The sequence below is a fragment of the Coptis chinensis genome, chromosome 9 (assembly GCF_015680905.1).
Source record: "Coptis chinensis isolate HL-2020 chromosome 9, ASM1568090v1, whole genome shotgun sequence".
NCBI classification, from domain to species: Eukaryota; Viridiplantae; Streptophyta; class Magnoliopsida; order Ranunculales; family Ranunculaceae; genus Coptis; species Coptis chinensis.
Window position 1 is genome coordinate 76157501 of NC_141464.1, and position 21308 is coordinate 76178808.

At 37.7% G+C, this 21308-nt stretch overlaps 1 long non-coding RNA gene and 2 pseudogenes across 1 annotated transcript in view; 1 reads left to right on the forward strand and 2 right to left on the reverse strand.

Annotated features, from left to right (window-relative positions):
• The window catches only part of LOC147478140 (uncharacterized), a 15678-nt gene extending 11852 nt beyond the window's left edge, over positions 1-3826 (reverse strand). The window contains exon 1 of the long non-coding RNA XR_015208134.1: positions 3779-3826. This is a non-coding gene — a long non-coding RNA (uncharacterized LOC147478140). The remainder of the gene's footprint in view (positions 1-3778) is intronic.
• A 1899-nt stretch (positions 3827-5725) lies between these two features.
• On the forward strand, positions 5726-7140 carry LOC147478141 (uncharacterized; annotated as a pseudogene).
• A 124-nt stretch (positions 7141-7264) lies between these two features.
• On the reverse strand, positions 7265-10333 carry LOC147478142 (protein DOG1-like 4; annotated as a pseudogene).
• Positions 10334-21308: the final 10975 nt, after the last annotated feature.

Sequence of the window (21308 nt, forward strand, 5' to 3'; positions counted from 1 at the left end):
ATACAAGTATTAACTACCAGCTCCCTTATGGAAACGTTGGAGATAAATATCTAGTTAAATTGAACTATTGTGCGTTTATCTACTTACTTGATATAAGGCTGAACTTCTTTCATGTTTTCCAACACATAAAGATGTGCTTGTTGCCAGGACTTCTCATCAACTTCAACAACATGCGAACCCCCAATCGGTCTTCTACTGCAAATTGTATCTCCATCTTCCAAATCATTGTCTGTCATGTTTCTTGTGGAAGGAACTCCAATTGCATCTACTTCACTCAAGAATTCAGCACAAAACTCAACAGCTTCTTCTGCAATATAATTCTCCGCCATACATCCTTCTGGACGGTTTCGATTCCTAACATATCCCTTTAACACCATCATGTACCTAGAAAGTTTTTTAAAGCTTTAAACCTTTGATATGTGCATTGTGAGACATTTAATAAATAAATTAAAAAAATCATTCACTTACCTCTCAAAAGGATACATCCATCGGAAAAAAACTAGACCACATAGCTCGACCTCCCTTACAAGATGAATTGTCAAATGCACCATGATGTCGAAAAATGATGGTGGGAAAAACTTTTCTAACAAACACAAAGTTTCCACCAAATCTTTCTGAATATTATCCAATTTCGATACATCCACTATTTTTGTGCAAAGAGCATTAAAGAAGAAGCATAACCGAATAATGGTATACCTCACATGCTTTGGCAACACCGATCGTATCGCCATAGGAAGAAGTTGTTGCATTAGTCGGTGGCAATCATGAGATTTAAGACCATATAATTTCAAATCTTTCATTGAAACACAAGATTTGAAATTAGAACAATATCCATCTGGGACCTTCAGTTCAAACAGTGTGTTACAAACTTCCTCTTTCTCTTCTCTAGATAATGTATAACATGTTGGCGGTAGGTAGAATCTTGTCCCTCTCTTCTCTGGTGCTAGTTCTTCCCTTAAGTGTATCTCTACAAGGTCAAGTCGGCTTTGAAGTGAATCCTTTGTTTTCAATGGAATGTTAAGCAAAGTCCCAATGATGTTATCACACACATTTTTCTCAATATGCATGACATCCAAGTTATGTCTCAAAAGCAAATGTCTCCAGTAAGGCAACTCAAAAAATATAGATCTCTTTTTCCAGCGACCTTCCTCATGATTTTTGTGTACACCGTCATTTTTCCTCCATTTTGGTGTTTCTGTATCCTTAGAACTTATTTGCTCCTTTCCCCTTTTTCTTTTCTTTGAATCTTTGGACCTAATTCGCGCCTTCTCCTTCTTTGATTTTTTTGACTTTCTAGCACTTTTCTCGTGGCTTTCCCATGAGTTTTTGAAATGCTCAACTTTTGAGAAGATTTGCACCCCGTTCAATGATTCTGGACTTGATCGCATCTCTTGCTTACCATTAAATGGTCTTTTCTCCTTCCGGTACCGATGGTTTTCTGGAAGCCATCTCATGTGCGCTTGGTATACATTCTTCTTCTTGCCCGATTTCAATCTAATAGAATCGTATTTTCGCGATCTTGGACAAGCAAGATACCCCTTGACAGTACAACCAGCTAAGTTTCCAAAGGCGGGAAAATCATTGATTGTCCATAATAGCACTGCCCTAAGTATAAAGGATTCTTGCTTATAGGCATCATATGCCTCAACACCGGCTGCCATAGCAACTGCGAAGATCTTCAATCAAAGGTGCAAGATAAACATCAATGTTGTTACCAGGTTGGTGCGGACCTGATATCAACAATGTTAACATTAAGAACTTTCTCTTCATGCACAGCCATGGTGGTAGGTTGTAAGTCGCCAATATAACAGGCCAACAATTATGCCTACCGCTAAAGAGAATCAGGTGGATTGAAGCCATCGGTTGAAAGTGCAAACCGAAGACTTCTCGAATCAGCTGCAAACTCTAGCCAAGATTGATCGACGTGTCTCCATGCTTGGGAATCAGCTGGGTGACTCATTTGACCATCAACTACCTCTCTTTCATTTGCAAGCCATACCAAATTCTTCGCCGTTTCAACAGATTGAAACATTTTTTTAAGTCTAGGGATTATTGGGAAATACCATAGTACTTTTGCTGGAACACTATAATTTTGGTCAGGATTATTCTTTTTCACCTTATACCTTGACGCTCCACATGTAGGACAAGTAGTTCTATCCTTGTTTATTAAACCTCTATAGATAATACAATCATTGGGACATGCGTGAATCTTCTCATGTTTTATTCCAAAAACAGACAAAGTTTCCTTCGCCTCTCTCATGGTCAAAGGCAGACTCATTGCAATGGGAGCATATCCTTAAAACAGAGCCAACACCATAGAGAAGCTTTTACCGGACCACCCACTCATTGCCTTCACATTGAAAAGCTTAACCAGAGATGATAACTTGGTGTATTTTTACACCCGTCGCACAAAGGTAAATCGGCTTCTTCAATCGGGGTTCACAAAATTTTTTAGGGTTCCCCATGAAAGTCTCCGAAAGTGGCCTTAAACATTTTTCGCGATGTTTGCGGCCTCATCTAGTCCACCCTCATCAAAGCCTTCCTCGACTCCTACTCGATGCTGACTCCTTTGGAGCATCTTCCCCATGCCACACCCATGTGCAATACGCCCTGTTCAATCTTTTCATTCTCGGATGATGTCCCACCTCCATTATATCAAATTTTGTACATATTCCCACATTCAATGCATGGATAGGGTATACAATTCTTACGTTTTGCATTATCAAAAGCAAATGTAAGAAACTGTTTAACGCCTTCTACATATTCAGTAGAAAATATATCTCGACATCCATGACTTGTCCATCTCGGACTACCAAAACAAAATACGATAAGTCCTTATCGACAAACGAAAGCAAATACACGAAAATAGAGTTAACTGAAAAGATAGTCTAGTTTAAAATGAAAAACAAAAAATCATGTTAGATAACCATTTGTGAAACCCTCAGATAGCCCCTAAAGTAAACCTTCTTTTCATAAACAGAAAAAAACACTAACGACCACCTCAAATCAGGAATAAAACACAAATTGTAAAAAAAAAATCAAATCAAATGAAAAACCATACCTGGGTATTGTTGTTTGATACACGTAGAAATCCTAATCACAATCAATTGAAATTCCCCTGTTCCAAAAAAAATATTGGTATAGAACTCAAAACCCAAAACTTTTTACTGCAACAAGTTCAAAATCGAAGAGAGATAAAGAACTAACCTTGTCCGTCTTCAATTACCGCACTGAATTTTGGAGAGGTAATAAATTTTAGATCGATAATGAGTGAAGAGAGAGTCGTGAGGTTGATTTAGGTTGAGAGAGTGAAGATAGAGTCGCGAAGTACGTGTTTTCTGTTTTATTGGTTCTATACCTATGAGAGTTTGAATTGAAGAAAGCTCATGAAAAGTGTTTTTTTTTTATTGTCCGTATACTCGAGAATTTGAAGAGTTTGAGCTAAGCGGGGAGTTGAGTGAACGTGGGTGTCGTCGTGTTTTTGTTTTAGTGGAGTTGCATGGACCAAAACTACTTAGGTCATATAATGGTCAAACGGTCACTTACAAGTTGGATAATCACGTAACTATTTTAGTGAAATAGTCACAAATAGTTCTCCACACATATACACCTTCTTTAGAAAAAAAAACCATTTGTGACCGTTCAAAACGCCACGTCACTAAAAACTTTTAAAACAGTCCACAAAAACCCTTTTTCGCCTTTTGTGACGTTTTCGAACGTAATACCACAAATACCATTTTAAAACATCACAAAAAGCCTTTTTTCTACTAGTGAAAACAATTTGCTTATAGGGTAGAACTAGAAGTTTGGGTGTGAGACTCTTTGCACTGGACAAGTCTCTCGATTTTCTCAGTTCTTTCACTTCCTTGGATATCCAAATAAACTATCCGCATCCAGTCTGAGTAGAACCAGTGGAAATAAACAGATTCCCTATAGCCCAAATCACCCAACTTCATTGCTCCCCCTCAAAGATTCAAAGAATTTCACCTATTATCTCCTAACTTAACAACACTCTCAGACTACAAATTAAACTGAACTTCCTTACTGGGATCTCTTCCTAATGTGACAGGAAACAGTAATCCCCTCAAAGAAATCCAACACAACGATCTCAAGAAAAAACTTATCTTCTTGATATTCGATAACACTCCAATTATTATCACCTGATCGGAACAATACCAATTTCCCGCTATAATGTATTGCCATGACTACAAACTCACTACTGGTTGCTACTCGAGAAAAAACATGCTTCCTAGCATCAAAATGATCCATGAACTGTTTTGCTTTTCGACCCTCATCACGTTCAGATTCTGCTTTCTCAAGATGATATTCTTTACCTATAACATAAATTTTGAAGTCCAGTGTGTTGAGCATCTTTGGAAAGGAGTTGGGTAGAACTTTAATTGGGCATCCAGAAAGTGGCTCGAGGAACGAAATACATTGGGCCTTGTTTCTTTTCACTTTAATTATCCATCTTTTTGGGAGAAGAAGAAGACTGGGCTTCGGTTGATGAAGAGGTTGTACAACACAGATGGTATGCTCAACAAGAGTGAGTATGCATGAACCAAGACGATTTTCTTGTTGATAATCACAGTAGAAGTCAGGAGGTGTTACCATATTCATGATGTCTTCTTCTTCAATTTCAAATGTCAATATGCTATTTGCATAAACCCCCCAATGTTTAAGTAAACAGTCAACGAAGAAAAAAAAGAAGAAGGTCAGGAAGAAGATTAAGTGTGAGAATAGAACCTGAAATGGTTGATTTGTGTTGCTAACCTCGCAAGTGTCACCGCCCATAAAAATGAGAGGAGATTTGTGTTGATTTCAGACTAAAGGGTCGAGGAGGAGATGAGATTTATACGAAAGGAATAAAATATGGCCAATATGTAAAATACGAGAGAGAGAGTGCAAGGATTAAATAATGGCAACCTTTGGAGGGTTTTCACAAAGCTGGGTTTAACGTGTTAATGTGGGGGGCAATGCAACGTCTATTTCATAAGAGTAAAATGGTCAATAGCTAAAATACCAACGTCTGTTACACACAAAATTGACGGAGCGGGAGGCAAACTCAAACTATTTTAAAAATGGGGGGTTTAGTCATAACACTACCAAACTTTGGGAGATTAAGTCAAAATTCTCCAAAATAAACTTAGGTAACATGGAATGATGGAAATGAAGTTAGTTATTCTGGATTATAAATTTGGGCCCATTTAAGAGCTACGTTGGAGGCTGTTTATGGGATTGGTCCTCCAAATTTGAGGATAAACAGCCCCGTTGGTAATCATAAAAATCTTTTGAGATCCAGATTCAATTCAAGTCGGTTCTGGTCTAACCCAAACGTGTCGCAGACAAAAACGAACGAAAGTAAACCAGAACCTTCTTCATCCAAACTTCCCACTTCTCGTCTCTTATTATTTCCCAATCCTTATTTCCATCTCCAACCCTAACCCTATTCCGAAAAACCAAACAACCATGCTTCTCTCTCCAGGTAACTCACCCCGCCACCTGTCCCCCTCCCCATCTCTAAACACCCCATCATCATCATCATCATCATCATCATCTTCAATTTTTTTACCCATCTCAAAAAAAAGACAAGCCCATGTCCTAGACGAAGAAACATACGGAGACGCAATGGGCTACATAATAGAACGTGATTTCTTCCCCGACTTACCCAAGCTAGTTTTGACCGTTTAGATTGGCTAGTTATTTTGTTAAAACTGGTGACCCAATGATAATTAAAGATGCCCAATTAAAGATTCTTGAGGCGTCGTGGTGGCAAAACTTTACGCAATCAATGTTGAAGCCCATTCCAAGGCGCCAAAACCCACCTAATTATGTTAATTTGTTGACTACTCCTTTCGATTTCGATAAAACCCCGCAAGTTGTTGAGGGAAATAATGTTGTTGTTGGTGGTGGTGGTGATGGTGATGGGCATGTTGATTCCATTGTTGGGTCGTATAGTCTAGATGAGTTTTGTAGAAGGTATACTAGTGAAGATAATGATAGTTTTAGTAAGATATTAGAAAAGGTTAATAGGAAGAAGAGAGAGAGAGGTATGGGTTTTAATAGAAGGGGAGAAAGTGGAAGTGAAATTGTTGGAAGATATTAAGAAAGAACGGTTACGGATGGGTACGGGACTTGGATCAGCCGTTGAGTACATTGGAGGGTGGAAATATACGGCGAAGAATTTGTTAATGTATAATCCGTGGATAATGGTGAAGTGGCGTTGGACGGAAGAAGAAGGCGGAGAGGATTAAGGGTTTGACTAAGGAGATTTGAGGAGGACGAATACTAGGTTTCATGGAAAGTCGGGTGGATTCTAGACCGAAGGAAGAGGATACTATTGCAGTGATGTATACTCCCTTGTGGCGGGAGGAACTCCGGTGTTTTCGGCCAGATCTTGAAAGAGAAGCGGAGAAAACTAGGAAGTATGATTTGGAAGATATGAGGAAAACTCGAATCATTTTTTATGTTGAGTCCGGGAAGAAGGCGGATAATGGGTATAACTATGTAAAGACGCCTCCTCGCACCTTTGGTGTTGATGAGTCACCGCTTATTACATGGGAGAGATTGAAGGGACACCTTTGAGACTGGAACAGAGGATACACCGTTGGTATTGGAGGTAGTAGAGGGCCTCAATTCAAGATTGCATATCCGTCTCCTAGAGATGTCAAGGCTCACTCCTTGTCTAGGGAAATTTGCTTCCAGTAAAACGAGGGAGAGGTCTAAGATGTTTCAGAAACCTCCATTGCCTTCACCACTCGTGGAGATAGTGCTAGTCCAAGTGTCCAGAACTCTTTCTCCCCTTCGCCGAAGTTTGTTAGAAGCATGGCTAAGTCTTCAAGCACAATTGATGAAACTCTTCGTGCTGCCTACCGTGGTGCAAGCCCAATGGTAGGGACTCAAAAGCGGGTAGGAGCTTGACAAGATTTGGAAGAGATAGTTGCTTCAGTTCTAAGTCACCTGCTTTGAAGGAAGGTTCCAATCCACCCTGGTAATGTAAATTTATGTACTTCTGATGATGAAATATGTGTTCTTTATAAGCTAATTATGCCATGAATATATAGAAATATCAATATATGTATGAATCTTTTGCTGAATTTCTTATAATTTTATCGAGGTTTGTGATTTAAGATTCAAAAATGTTTGAAAATGAAGCAAATTTGTCTAGTGCATTTTGAGATTCTATTATTCATTCTGGATGCGGAAGGTATAGAACATTCTGGATGCGGAAGGTATCTCCTTTTAAGTCTTATTGAGTTGGTACCTGTAGAACGTAGAATCATCTTATAGAGTTTGTAGCTCTAGAACATAGAATCACATCTTCTATATGCAGGTTGGCGTCCTTGGAGGAAACCGCAAATATTTGGAGAAGGTTTTAGAAGATTACTGTGATTTTCCAAAGCATTTTAACATGCATCCTAAGTATCAAAAGCTATTGAAGATGCTCACATATTTCAATCATATGGGTATACAAACAATTAGGCTTGTTATTTAGCTTGAAAAAGACAGTGTTAATAAGAATCAACGAAACAATGTCTGAAGCTATATATCGTCCCTTAGAATAAGAAAGATGTTACAGGTAGTTGATAAGGAGTTATAGATCCACTCCTTTTATCATACTACTTTAGTGAACAAATCTGTAGTAGGTATTATATTGTCGCTCGGTCCTCTTGAAGAAGGGTGCCCTGCCATTCCTACTTATTTTTAACTCCTTTGAGTAGAGTTAGTTGTTTCATAGTTTAGGTATAGTGTCATACACTCGATGTACTAGGGAATGGGGATGTAGATCCCAGGCTGCTTTAGTCTTGAGCTGCTCCCATGCTGCTTTAACACTCCAATGCATCTTAATTGAGTGTAAGGCTGTAACTTTAGGCTATATCTCCAGCTATTGTTTGGAATAGTCCTGAACGAACTGACACCAAATTCTTCTCTTCTTTCTATGTTCATTTTACAGTATTTTCTAGGTTATGGAAGGTGTAATTCCTTGTTGCTCTCTGTGGAGAGATTCGTTAAAGTTTTATCTCATAGTTGGTGTGTCGCAGATGTCAGTACTCGGACACCGACACTTTTTGGAAGTTTATTTCTAATTTGCCCGTGTGTCGAGGTGTGACAATGCAAGTAGGTATAATCGGTATAATGGAATCGGGAACAGTGGAAACCCAATTTTGACAAGTGATACTTCGTCTAATCGTCTTCATCCATCCTATTATTGATTAGTTGTAGTCAAAAGTTTTCAACATGGATGCCATTAGTATTCTAATTGAATAGATTCTTGATGTGATTCTGTCTGGAAGAAAATTACAGACTGCGAGGCATTTTCAAACTAATGAAAACAGGACTAGAATAAACTCGTCCTTCACTAATGCCACTGGTATTACACAGATGATACGTGTCACCTTATTCAACCCCCGACTTACAAGTGTTACCCTTGCATGTTCATGCGAAGTTCTCACTTCTGACACAACCATAACCATGAAACGAAAAGCACCACAGCCTTTGATAGTAACTTGCTCTCACTTCCGCTACCATCAGATCAACAGACACAAGAAAAAACACCACTTATTCATGATACTTAAAAAAGAAGCTACATTTTCTCAGAACCGTCAAACTATCATCATCAGGTGTTTCCACGCCGTTGATCTATGGCCAGACCCCATCCACGAACACCAAATTGCAATTCAGCAGCAGCAATTAAAAACTCAACGGCTTGTTGTGGAGTCAAAACTTCAACAACACTCTTTATAGTTTTCAGTCGCAGATCATCAGCTTTCTCTAAAACCTTCACCAACCGTTCGACCTCAGGTTCTTGATCAAGTAACAATGACACGATATCACATGCACTCTCTTGCCACGAACCTAACTCAGTAGTAATCTCATTTTCTTTCCTTACGGTCTCACATTGTAACTCACTAACTCGAGCGAGTTGAGCTGGTGATAAATCACCAAGATCCTCCAGTTCTATTTCCTTGAAGAAGATCCAAAAGTCTAGCTTCAAAACATGCACTTGACTCAGTATATACTAGGTGGAAAATCGTAGTGGGTCTCCACCCAGCAATCCAGTTAAGTGATTGTTCAAGGAAGTTAGCCAAGAAGCACTGAACATGGAGAAGACGTCGTTTTTAGCTGCATGTGTTTTGACTCTGTAGTAATCATCATAGTGACTCATGACTCTGCTAATGAGTTGAATGGTATAGTGTTGATCTTCATTAGTAATGGGTTTTGGCGATGCAGCTAGTTGTTCAAGAAGAAGCTGAAGGTGTTGAAGCCAAACATGATAAAAGCGACTGAAGTTCATTGGCTTTGTTGTAGGTGTGTTGTTGAAAGATGGGGCTTGGGTGTTGGATTTATTAGTGGTGTCAGGGATTATCTGGACCCTGGAACTTGAGGTTTTGTATTATGATCCTATTTTGGGTTGACAGCTTAGTGTGATTCTGTTGTAGTACTTCAATATGTGTCTATTTACTGTGTGAGGGACTAGTGTAGGAATTAGACTTGTGTGTCTGCTCGAAGTGGTTGAATTTATCAATGAAAAAGACTTGATATTTGTAAAATTATGTAACTTATTAAAAAGGAAAAATAAAACTACTTGCGTCATATAAAATTGTTTTAAATGGAAATATAGAGCATCACCTGCATTGGAATGAATTTACACATCTACATACGAGGAGCCAGATTGAAACTTGAGAGGCTTTTAGGCATTGATTGGCGCATATAGTCATATCGTGTGTACATACATCCACGAATCAAATGCAATCTTATAAAATTTTCAAACTCCTATGCATTTGAACTTCGGATCCCAGTTACTACTAGTGATAGTAATTGGAGAGGAATGAGTGATTTTCAACTTAAAAGTGATTTTACATATTCCTATTGGTAATACCCCTAAGAACATAGAAGGATGCAAGAAAGATGGGGCTTGGGAGTTGGATTTATATGTTTGCATGATATGTCTGGGCATTTTTCCTTATTACTTTTGTACACATTTGGGCGTACTTGTAATTTGTAAAGTTGTAAGATCATTAATTCATTGAGAGTTGAGGAAGGGTATTTTGAAGCGAATTGAATAGGCTGCATCTACCCTGTGCTCCTTTGGCTACAGATGTTTTTGATGTATATGAATATCTATATATTTTCTACCAGTTCAGTGACATTTTTGTTGTTTTTGTTTCTGAATTTTGTCAAGTTATCGATATATTATGCATTGAGATATTTTAATGACTTATCAGTGATATTTATTCGAATTTGGAGGGTCTGGTATATCATGTGCGGCAAGATGGTTACAATATGTATATTCTGATCTTGGTTTAGCGCATGCATGAGGTGTGTTTGCCATTCTGGTGGATATTGGAGGCCTCAGGACTCGGGCCTCTAAAGGGTTGCACATATACACATGCGAATGAAGTCTTATTACTTAAACTTCAAAGCAAGGAACAAAATTTTGAAAATTTTTGTGAAATTTTTCGTTTTCCGTGGGCATAGAAACATTTCAAACTTTACACTTTCTATTTGCAAGTTTTTGAAGTGATGACGTCACTTTTCACGAAAATTTTGATATTTTATCGATGATTTTCGTCCATTTTATTAACTAATTTACGCTTTTTTCGAAAATTTCAAAAATCTCAAAATAATAGTAAAATACAATAAATACTAGTTTGTAGGCCTGTGTATATGACTCTTTTGAAAACATGTAGATTGTTTTAAGAAAATTGAGACTACCGTTTTAATGGTTAATCCATTTTAATTTTATAACAAATTATTTTTAATGAAATTTTAAAAATCTATTTTTTCAATTAGAAGAGACATTATGTTTTAATAGGAGAAAGATTCTCGCTTTAATTAAAAGTCTTTAGAATTTATTTTAATAGAAGAATAATTTCCGTTATAATAGGAGAGGAATTCCCATTGTAAAAAAAGATTTCCGTTTTCAAATATGAGATAAATTTATGTTTTAATAAAGAGATTTAGTGGAATTTTAATAGAGTTGAAAAATATCTTGGTGAGGTGGGAGAGCTTTAATATTAAGATATAGATTTAAAATAGAGACTAGTTTTGTCTATTTTGTATTTTTATTGACTAAATTACTAATCATTAATGATCTAATTTTTCTCAAGACTCATCTAATTTCACCTAAATAGACTTTCTCTTTTCCCTCTATTTTGATTAGTGAGATATATATGAGAGGATTATTAATTTTGAAATAAAGAGAGTTACTTATTTTGGTCATTTTTGGTATATGGACATTTAAATTTAAAAATATAATTGCTACCCATATTTATAATTTTTCCTAATGTATTCGTAATTTTTCTCTTACTTTTCGTGAAAATTTCTATATTTTCGTTTTTTTTTGTGGTCACCGAAAAAATGATCGAAACTGAAATTTAATTGCTTGATTTAAAGTAGAATCTAACATCTTTAGGTCCACAAATAAACTTACTACATATATATTGGAACCAGACAAGATTTCTGACGGCTTCTATGTAGGACTGATAAGCGGCTCAGCTCAGCTCGTATACATAATTACATACGAAACCCGTACCATCTATATGCTAATATGTCTACATGCAGCAACTAGCTAGATCTTGCGGCAATCTCTTTTCTTACCCCAATTTCTTAGCTGAATTTGAATCATCAACGAAGCAGCCATGAAATCCACGCATTGCAAAGGAGTAAGTACTTCAAGCACTTCTTTCATAGTCTTCAATCTAACACAATCTGCAGTCTTCATAACTTTTCTAAACCAGCTAACAGTGTGTTCACAGCAATATCAACCAACCGATTTGCTTCCACAGACCTTTCTAAGTGCTCTCTAACATGACCACTGAGCCTAGCCAACTCCACTATTTTTCTATCAGCTACTGAAACTTGTTGCCTTTCCACTTCTCTATCCAACTTTTCTTCTTCTAACCTTGTTTTCAACTTCAACTTTTCAATCTTCTTCAACTGTTCTTCACTTAGATTTGCCAAACTTGAACCTGGAATTAATTGAGCTCGTCTTAATGAGTTAATAAGTTTATAAACTATAGATGGTTTCAACCAGTTATCCAGATATGCGCATTTTCTAATGGAGTTAACCACGTTGGAGAAAAGAAACCAAGAACATCATTATGAGCACCAGCCCATTTCATTGTGTAGTATTCTTTATGAAGATTTAGAACTTTAGAGACTAATGACTTGTGTTCTTGTTCATTTTCGGAATCTCTTGATACAGAGAGAAGTTGATAAATATTAGCTTCTTGTAAACTAATCCATCTCTCATAATACTCTGAAAACTTCTCTTGCACTTGGCTTTGCATCGTTGTTTTAGAAATTAAGCCAGCACTTGATATGAGATCAAAGAAGAGGGTTCTAAATAAGTGTAGTGTGTAGCACTTGTAAATAAGTTCTAAATAAGCTAGCACTTGTATTGTGTAGTTCTAAATTAAGAGGGTTATATAGAGAGAACGGTGAAAAGCGTCACAAATATTTGTTCCAGACTAGCCTCTCTACCATAAAACGGTAACAACTACTCAAAAACCGTCACAACAAATCATATCATTTGTGACGGTTTTAAATAAACGGTTATACATTCATCCTTTTTAACGGTCATAAAAAGTATCATTAAAAATAAAAATAAAAACGTGAATATATATAAAAACCCCCAAAATTGGGGACCTGCAATAAACTACACACCTGAATAAACTACATATCTAAATATAATCCATTAAATTTCAAATAACACATATATATTGCTAATTTCATTGAAACATTCCAATCCCATTGGATAACCAATATATATTTGTACTTAATCGTAAAACGTAATGAAATAAATAACACATTTCCAATCTAATTCATATAAATATAATCAGCCTCATCCAAATCCAAATGAAAAAATAACCTAATCTCGTCAAATTCGATCACCCACATATATGTCTTCAGCCTTATGGTCCATTTTCATCTTGAGGATAGTTCATAATACATTCTTGGATGAACATAACAAAATCCATTCGAACTTCATTTATTTCCTTGTCGGTGAAGGCCTTTTTATTGCTAATATTTTTTATCTGGAATATAAGAAACAAGTTTAATATTTTGCAAAATAGAGAAAAAAAGTTAAAACAGGTTGCTAAAGATATCAAAAGCATAAATTAAGTTAAAATGTGAGGTATTTTATTTACTTTCAATGGCAAAGGAGAAGGATCGCTCATTATGTCTCGCATAAAAGCATTGCATGAATACCACATTGTTTACCATCCGGTTGCGAGGCCTGCAAAAATATCAAATTGAATTAAGGGTGCAAATTACTTATTAGGGGCAAAACTGTATTTTCATAACAAATTAGTTCTAAATAGAAAAACACAATCGGAGGCAAGAGGTTTCACAATAAGGGGCATGTATGTCGACCGATTCTTTGCAAGTTCTTATCCTTCGATGAACTGTTTCGTCTCTTGAAACGTGTGGACAATCTTGTCAAAGGTTGTAAGCCATGGAGCTCAAGGTAGTGGTGTGGCTAGCTAAAATTTTCGCATTGTGCCTCGGATAAAGCTTCGATTGTGGGAGGCGTCGAGAAGCTTATAGTTATCTCTTTGAGGATCTTTGTGATAGTGGTGGGTAAGGAAGTGCGGATTCTTTGAAGTTAGTCCTTGCTTACGAGCATCCTTGAAGTGGATAGGTAAAAAGTCAACTTGTCATTTGGTGTGTTATTTTTCCTTTGTGAGTGGGCAACTTTGTGATTTTAGAAGGATCGGCCGGACTACTCATCCTCCTCGATTTGAAATTATTTTGGCGAGAAAAGACTATTCACAAGTATATCTGCGATTCGCTTTTGAAGTTGCGGATGGAAGCTATGCTTGGTCTAGGCTTCCAAGGAAAGCATACTGCGGGAGGGAAAAAGTTCCCAAAGGTAACGATACCTAATAATGTTATGTGATCCTCTCTTGATTGAGAGGGGGAAGACTTTTGGTAGCGAATAGTTATCTTGTTTCGTGTGTCCCTTGTCTTTCTCTATAACCGAAGAAAGCCGTCGTAAAGCGATCCTCACATTTTCTACCGCGCGAGGAATAAACCACGAGGAGAAGTACCTAACCTAAGGATGGATCATGTTTACTCTTTTCACGGTCTCCGAAGTCATTCAAGAGTTCTCTGAAGGGTTCTTGGCTGGGGTGTTATCAATAACCCGCATGTAATTTATTAGCTCATCAATGCGAGGGGATAGCAAGTTTGAAAGGGTCCTACGCAATGATTTTGATCGCTGGTCTATGTAATGTAGATTGGATAGATTAGTTTCTTCGTTTTGAGAGAGGTGTATTCCACCGTGCGTCAAAGATGCGTTGATCGGATATTGGTTTGACACTCTAGGCAGGAACTCTTGGCATCTTTACTTTTGGTAAGGAAGAACCCCGCCCGGAATTGCGGATGTATTTGGTGTTGAACCTACAGACGGTTATCTTTGCGGTCCCTTTCCTGCAGGTAGGTCGATTGGATGAATATATCGTCGCAGGTATGAAACTACTAGGGATATCTCGCTCTTCGTGGAAAAGGCCGCTATAGTTCGAGAGCAGAGGTGATGAGCCGAGAAGCCCACGCCACAGTAGTTGTTAAGGCGTTCCGATGGTACAACGAACCACTCATTCAATCTACCGTGAGTTCGCGGAGTTGACCTTGTTCAATCAAATTACACGGAGGCGTCGTCTTAGCTTAAGAGATGGCGTGCTCTCGGCTTGGGTATAGAGAGCATATGTGGTAAGGGGAAGCTATGAGTCCTTATTCGTAAGGCCCTTGGTCTTCCTAGTGTAGTCTCTTCTCTTTCCTGGGCTAGTTGGTTGTCGGGTTTCCTTTGCCCGAATGTGGTTCCTACTGCTGTCATGTTGGTTAACCGTGATGTCGTGGTACGGTTTTTCAACTGCGTGCTACATAGGCACTTTCGCGGTGTCGGTTCTTCCGGTTGTAAGGAAGCCGTTTGGTGAGGGAGTTCTCTTTTTGGAGCAACTCCGCTCAACTAAGCATGTGTTTTCCTTGAGGGAAGAATAAGTTGGGCATTGACTCCAAACATCTTTTTGGTGGGGGACAATTTGTTGGAGGCAAGGACATACTCTACAAATGTTATCCTTCACTTAAAACGGGGAGCAACACCCCGAAGTGGCAAGCAAGGAAGCTTTGAGATGCATTGGAACTTATGGGTCAAATGGAAATGTTTTCTATAAGACATGTTTATAGAGAATGTAATAAATTAGCTGATGCTTTAGCAAGTAATGTACAGATGTAAGATACATAGAAGTTATCCCTAGCTCATTTTCTGAGGATATAAAGAAAATAGTCTATGATGATGCTATGGGGAAAGTGTATGTCGAGGATGTAATACAATTTTACAATTATTAATGAAAAGGGGGTAGGGACCTCTCAAACAACCTCGCTTATTTATAAAAAAATATATATATATATATATATATATATATATATATATATATATATATATATATATATATATATATATTAACATGTCGTTTACCTTGATGTGGTGCGGCATGGTTTTGAGAACTTATATTAACTTGGATCCTTTTAAAGCTATCAACGACTTCAAGTTAAAAAAATTAAGCAATTAATGTCAATATAAGAAATAAAAAGTCTACATATATAATAAAAAAAGTATACCAATAAATCATTATGGAAATAGTTAAATGCGTGTTGATAATGATTTCTATGTCACCGTGCATTTACCATGTAACGAATCCAACCAATAAACATCCATATTAGACAAGTCGATGACAATCACAATCCAATGGAAGCTAAAACCAAACAAGTTATTAACTAGCATTTAATATGTACTTGTAACCAAATATGAGTTCAACAAAACCAATATAATATATGTCCATACCATGGGTTGTAAGGAATGAAAACAATTTCATTCATGTTTGCTTCCCTCAATCTATCAAGAACAAGTTTAGTTTTTTCTTTTGAATCCGCAGCACTAAAGACAATTTTGGGTTGACAAACAAATATCCATCTCTAGAACAAACAAATTTCTCATACAAGCATCTGAAATGTGAAAACACAACTCATTTTATAAGCGCAGTAAACATTCAATAAAATAGTTAGTAACAATGTAAGTTTTATCACCTCATATATGCAACCATACAAGGAGACTCGACATATTCAAGATTACAAACATCCTTCACATCATTTGTCTCTATGTATGAAAACTCTATGTTATCTCCGAATAATTCTTGTCCATATGGAAACTTAAGTCGACCACTTTGAATAATTGTACCAATCATGGCACCAAAGGAAGTGCATAGATCGCTTCATTTGCTGTGGCCAGCTGACTTAGTTTTATCGCCTTTACTTTTACTCGGTTGCCCTATTTTTTCTTGATTCAGAAATCGAAGAATAAAAGATAAGCATAAAAAATTATAATGTCATGTCTAGCAAGGGTGGCCACAACATGGCCTATGTGTACGTGGACTAGAAGTGGTTTGTAGGTGGCCGGCAGTGGCTTGAAGTGTCCTACAGTGGGCTGTGTTATGGCCTGTAGTAGGTTGTGTTATGGCCTATGTGTACGTGGAGCGGAAGTGCCAGATGCACATCTACACAAATTGGAGGTGGAATGTTGAGTTGTGTAAGGATCATGAGGTGGATTAGAAGGAAGAAATGTATAAATAGAGGGAGCTAGATAGAGAAAGGGAGAGGTCCAATCCTAAAGGGGGATTCTTATAAATTTACAATCATCGATATTTTTACATGGTTGGCTTTCACCACTAATTCCCTGGGCCAAGCAACGTGTGATCCAATAGCGTCTTCCACAAATTTCAACTTATCACCAACTGGTACAGGAAGAAGAGCTTGTTCTTTACCTTCCAAAATCTTCCCAACTGCTACATGTGAGTTGTATTGCCCTAAGGGAACATTGTGCAACTTAGTTTCCGGTCCAAGCTCCTCGTAGACTATACCCTTAGCAACAACATTGGATTTGAAATCCACAGCCAAATTGTAACTCCGGCCTTAAGATGAATTGTAAAGTCATAATGGGTTAATTGCAAATACAACATAAAATAGGGATTCGAGCATTAGTATTCACCTTTCCAAGATCCAATGTATGATTTAAACTTGGTGCGACTTAATTTGTTACTTCAGATTTTCCTTTTTAGAATTTTTGCTGGTATCGAGAATTATCCTTTTGGTTTTCAACAAATTTTAGGTGAGAATATTTAGAACTAAAAAAAAACAACTAGACACACACAAAAAATATTTGAAAGTACTTCAAAATAAATTAAAACTTAATGAAATTACCTCAATGCCTTTCAATACTAAGTGCTTTGGCCAAGCAACTTGTGATCCAAGAGCATCTTTCAAAATTATCAGCTCATCGCGAAATGGTATAGGAAGAGCAACATGATCTTTACCTCCCAAAAACACCCAATTCTAAAGTAGTGCAAACAATATTTAAAAGCTTACTTTACGCTTGCTATGTGCACCACCTAAAGGGGGGATATGGTCTCTATTGTCACTTTTGTGGCTATTCGAAGCAATTTTTTCCGACGCAAGAGAAGTGAGACGATCATTAAATTTTGCTTCTAACTCCTTATATTTATTCTTCAATTCTTTTCTTTTTTTTTCCGTTCTTTCTTTCCCTTTTCTTCTGCCTTTTTTCTTTTTTGTTATTCCTTTTTTCTTTTTTTCCTCTTCCTCGAAGCTTTTCGACTTCCAATGCACGCACATGTTTCTTAGATCCACGCTTTATCAGCGAAAGTAATTGTATGGGGGTGACTCCATCTCCTACGCCTCTTAACACGACTTTCCGTGTTCGAATCGAGTACTCAACGCCTTGAGTGAGTACGTCTTTAGTACCCTCAACCTCTAAAGTTCCTTCCTTGACCTGCGTTTGATAATCATCCTACAAGATAATGAGAGTGTGGATGTAGACTTATCGATCCACCCAAAACCACGAAATAAGAAAATAGTGCAAGATTTGAATTAATAAGAGGGTTGGTCACAACCATAATCTACACCTTGTTTATTGTTTCCTTAGTATGATAAGCTAAGCAACATAATCCAATATAGAAAGTAAAACAAGAGAAGCAAATCATCACCTTGGTCAATGTGGCACCTTTCTACTGCCTCTATATTGTAACATTATTATTACTATTAATATAACATTCACACTATAATAGGAAGTATACTAGACTGAAACGTACTATTCTCTCTGCAACTTCCTTGGTAGCATCATTTGCATAGTTACCATCTTTGCCTTGGAGGGAAAGTTGCCACCCATAAGACCTGTCCTTTCCAATAAATGATGCGCCCTCCTCTTGTCTCTGTTTTGAAGTATATAGCATATCAAATAATAACAAATTAGAGGAATGTTGTATTACATAAATAATAAAAAATTAAAGGAATGCTATATTACAAATCAAATAACAAATTAGAGGAATGCTATATACATTTACTTGCCTTTTTCTCCACACGATTAGCAATACTCATCCTGCCTGTTCGGTGGTTAAACTTCTTTTGCTTTCACCGCATAGATTGCACTTCGCTAAGATTCTTACAAATTAAAAACTAAAAATAAAAATAAATACGTGTTATGTACTAGAGCTGTTTAAACCATTTCTTGAGATAATACTTTAGCTGGAAGTAGTTTTGAATGAGAAAAGCATTCTTATATACCCTTAAAGTGATTAACTCAATAAGATAACTCATACGTCTATAGGAACAATTACTGATATGGGATTGTAAAATGGCAGTGGGTTAAACTAGGGGTGTAATATGAGGCAGGCCAGGTCAACTACGGGTCAAATAGTGATGGATCGGGGCGGGGCGGGTCTAGGAGATACAAATCCAGTGGTCCCTGACGGGGCGGGTTGAAGTGTCATGTTTTAATACCATCACCCGGCCTGTTGGGTCAGCTTACGGGGCGGGTTTTGGGCGGGTCATTCGGGTCGGGTGGAAATTATCATTTTAACCCAATTTCACCAAAAAAAAAAAACTTTCTAATTCTGCAAGTAATATATTTCCAATTCACAACATAGAAAAAAAAATAGAATCAATCAATAAAAAATAAACAAAAATAAAAAAAAAACTTAAACTTGAACCCAAAACCATATTTCTAAATTTGAAACTTTTTTCTCCTGATTTACCATTTGTAAATTGATTATTTTCCATAGCATGATAAAATGAAGATGGGAGCGAGGATCTATAGTAAAAAACAAAAAAATATAAACTAAAAAAATTTGAAATTAATACAAGGATAAATGATTCATTTTCTCCAAAATTCGAAAGTTGAATTTAAACTTTTAATATTTGCCCAACGTTCAAACTTGAATATTTGAAATTGATGTTGAACTCATAAGTTTGTGTTCATATCTCTCAAATTCTTACAAAAGTTAAAAGAAAATATAAACAAAATGCAAAAATATTAGAGTTAGAGTCTTGAAATTGTGCAGATCAACGGGGTTGGGTCAACTGCTTTTGACACGGTACGGGTCAGGCGGCTTGACGGGTGGATTTTGAGCATAGAACCTACACCCATAGCCCGATCGCGTAAAAACGGTGGCGGGGCGGGAAGGGTCTATTTTCGGGTCGGTGCGGGTTTGGGTGGCAGGTGAAGACCGGGTACCTTACCGGATGATGGGTCAACGGTTTTTTTTACACTCCTAGGTTAAACACTCAAAAAACATCAATATCCGCCAGACATCCTTAAAACCTCAAGGTAATAGCGTAGTGAGATACGTGAATGCGGCATGGATGCAAATAAAGAGAACAAGCATAACAAATTTAACGTGAATGCGGACGATAGCTTTCTTGTTCTCTCGCCCCTAGTAGCTAGTTTTGAGTTCCCTTCCTCTAGTAGCTAGGCCGCTTCTAGTAGCTAGATTGTTGCAGTTTGGCGCAAGGCGGTGGGACGATGTGATACTCAAGTATTCCCTCAGATCGGGTACTCTTTCCCGATCGAATAGGGGAGCAGGACCAAAGAATGACAAATATGAAGATAGAGGGAAAGAGAACGGATCCCACGATATTAATAGCGCATTACACATAGCCAACTAGAGCAAAGTACCTAGTCGCTTTGTTTCCCGGCTTCCATGCTTGCTTCTCATCCGATGGAAGAGTAATCATCCAATAAGGTATCGGGCCGGGGGTCCATCCATTTCTCGGCCGCTACTTAGGTCATTTTAGGGCCACGCGGAGCCTCGGAGATCTTGGGTAGCTCCTAATATTGGGGATACTCCGAGCTTCATTAGTTCCCAACATGGAGACCCACGTGAGGCAAAGGCATCGGCGTGCCTATTGTCAAGTCGGGGAAGCCGGAATATCCCGAATCATTTGGAAGTGGGTAGAGGCCCTTGATCCGGGTCAAGGTGGGTAGCCATTTGTTCGATCCTTGTATCGCCCCGATTTTGTTGACAATGAGTCGGAGTCATCGAAGACAGTTAGACTTCGAGATGCCGAGCTCCCGAACCATGTTAAGCCGAGAAGACTTTGTAATTACTCTAATCGTGTGAGCCTAGAAGTAAGGCCTAAGCTTCTTAGCTGAGAACACTAATGCGAGGGATCTCTTTTCGATCTAGGAGTACCTCGCCTCTCTGGCGTCGGCGAGTTCTACCGACGAAGTACACCGGCTTCTATACTCAGATTCAACTCCGGATGAGAACCGAATGGATGCGATGGAGCAAAGCGTAGCGCATAAGTAAAGACCAAGGACTCAAGCTTTGCCATATCAGAGAATAATCACTACTAAAAATATGATTTTTTGCCGCGGTCAGTTGTGGTGGCAAAAGACCCAAAATTCGTGGCAACATGTGTTTTGCCACAAAAAAAACTTTTAGCCTCGCTCGAGGCAAAAAAGGGTGTGGAAAGAAGTTTGTTGCCACGACTTTTGCCACCGCTGCAAGAGAATGAACATTTAGCCGCGACCATATCGTGGCAAGACATTGTTTTTTATTTGAATTAGTGTAATTGCCAAAATAAATTAATTTCTTTTTGTTACAGGCACGGCCGCTGCGAAAAGTATTTATTGCCACAAGTCGTGGCAATAAATGTTTCTCCCGCCATTATTTTTGTTCTTTTTTGCAGCAAATGCCTGCGACAAGACATTACTTTTGGTTTTTTTTTGTTGCAAATTGCCGTGGCAAGACATTACTTTTGTTTTTTTTTTTTTTTTTGCAACAAATGGCCACAGCAAGATATTACTTTTGGTTTTTTTTGCAGCAAATGACCGCGGCAAGACCGCAAGACATTACTTTTGGGTTTTTTTTACAACAAATGGCCGCGGCAAAAAGTGTTGTATATATAATAATAATAATAATTTGTGTACTAAAACCACATAGAGCTATGAA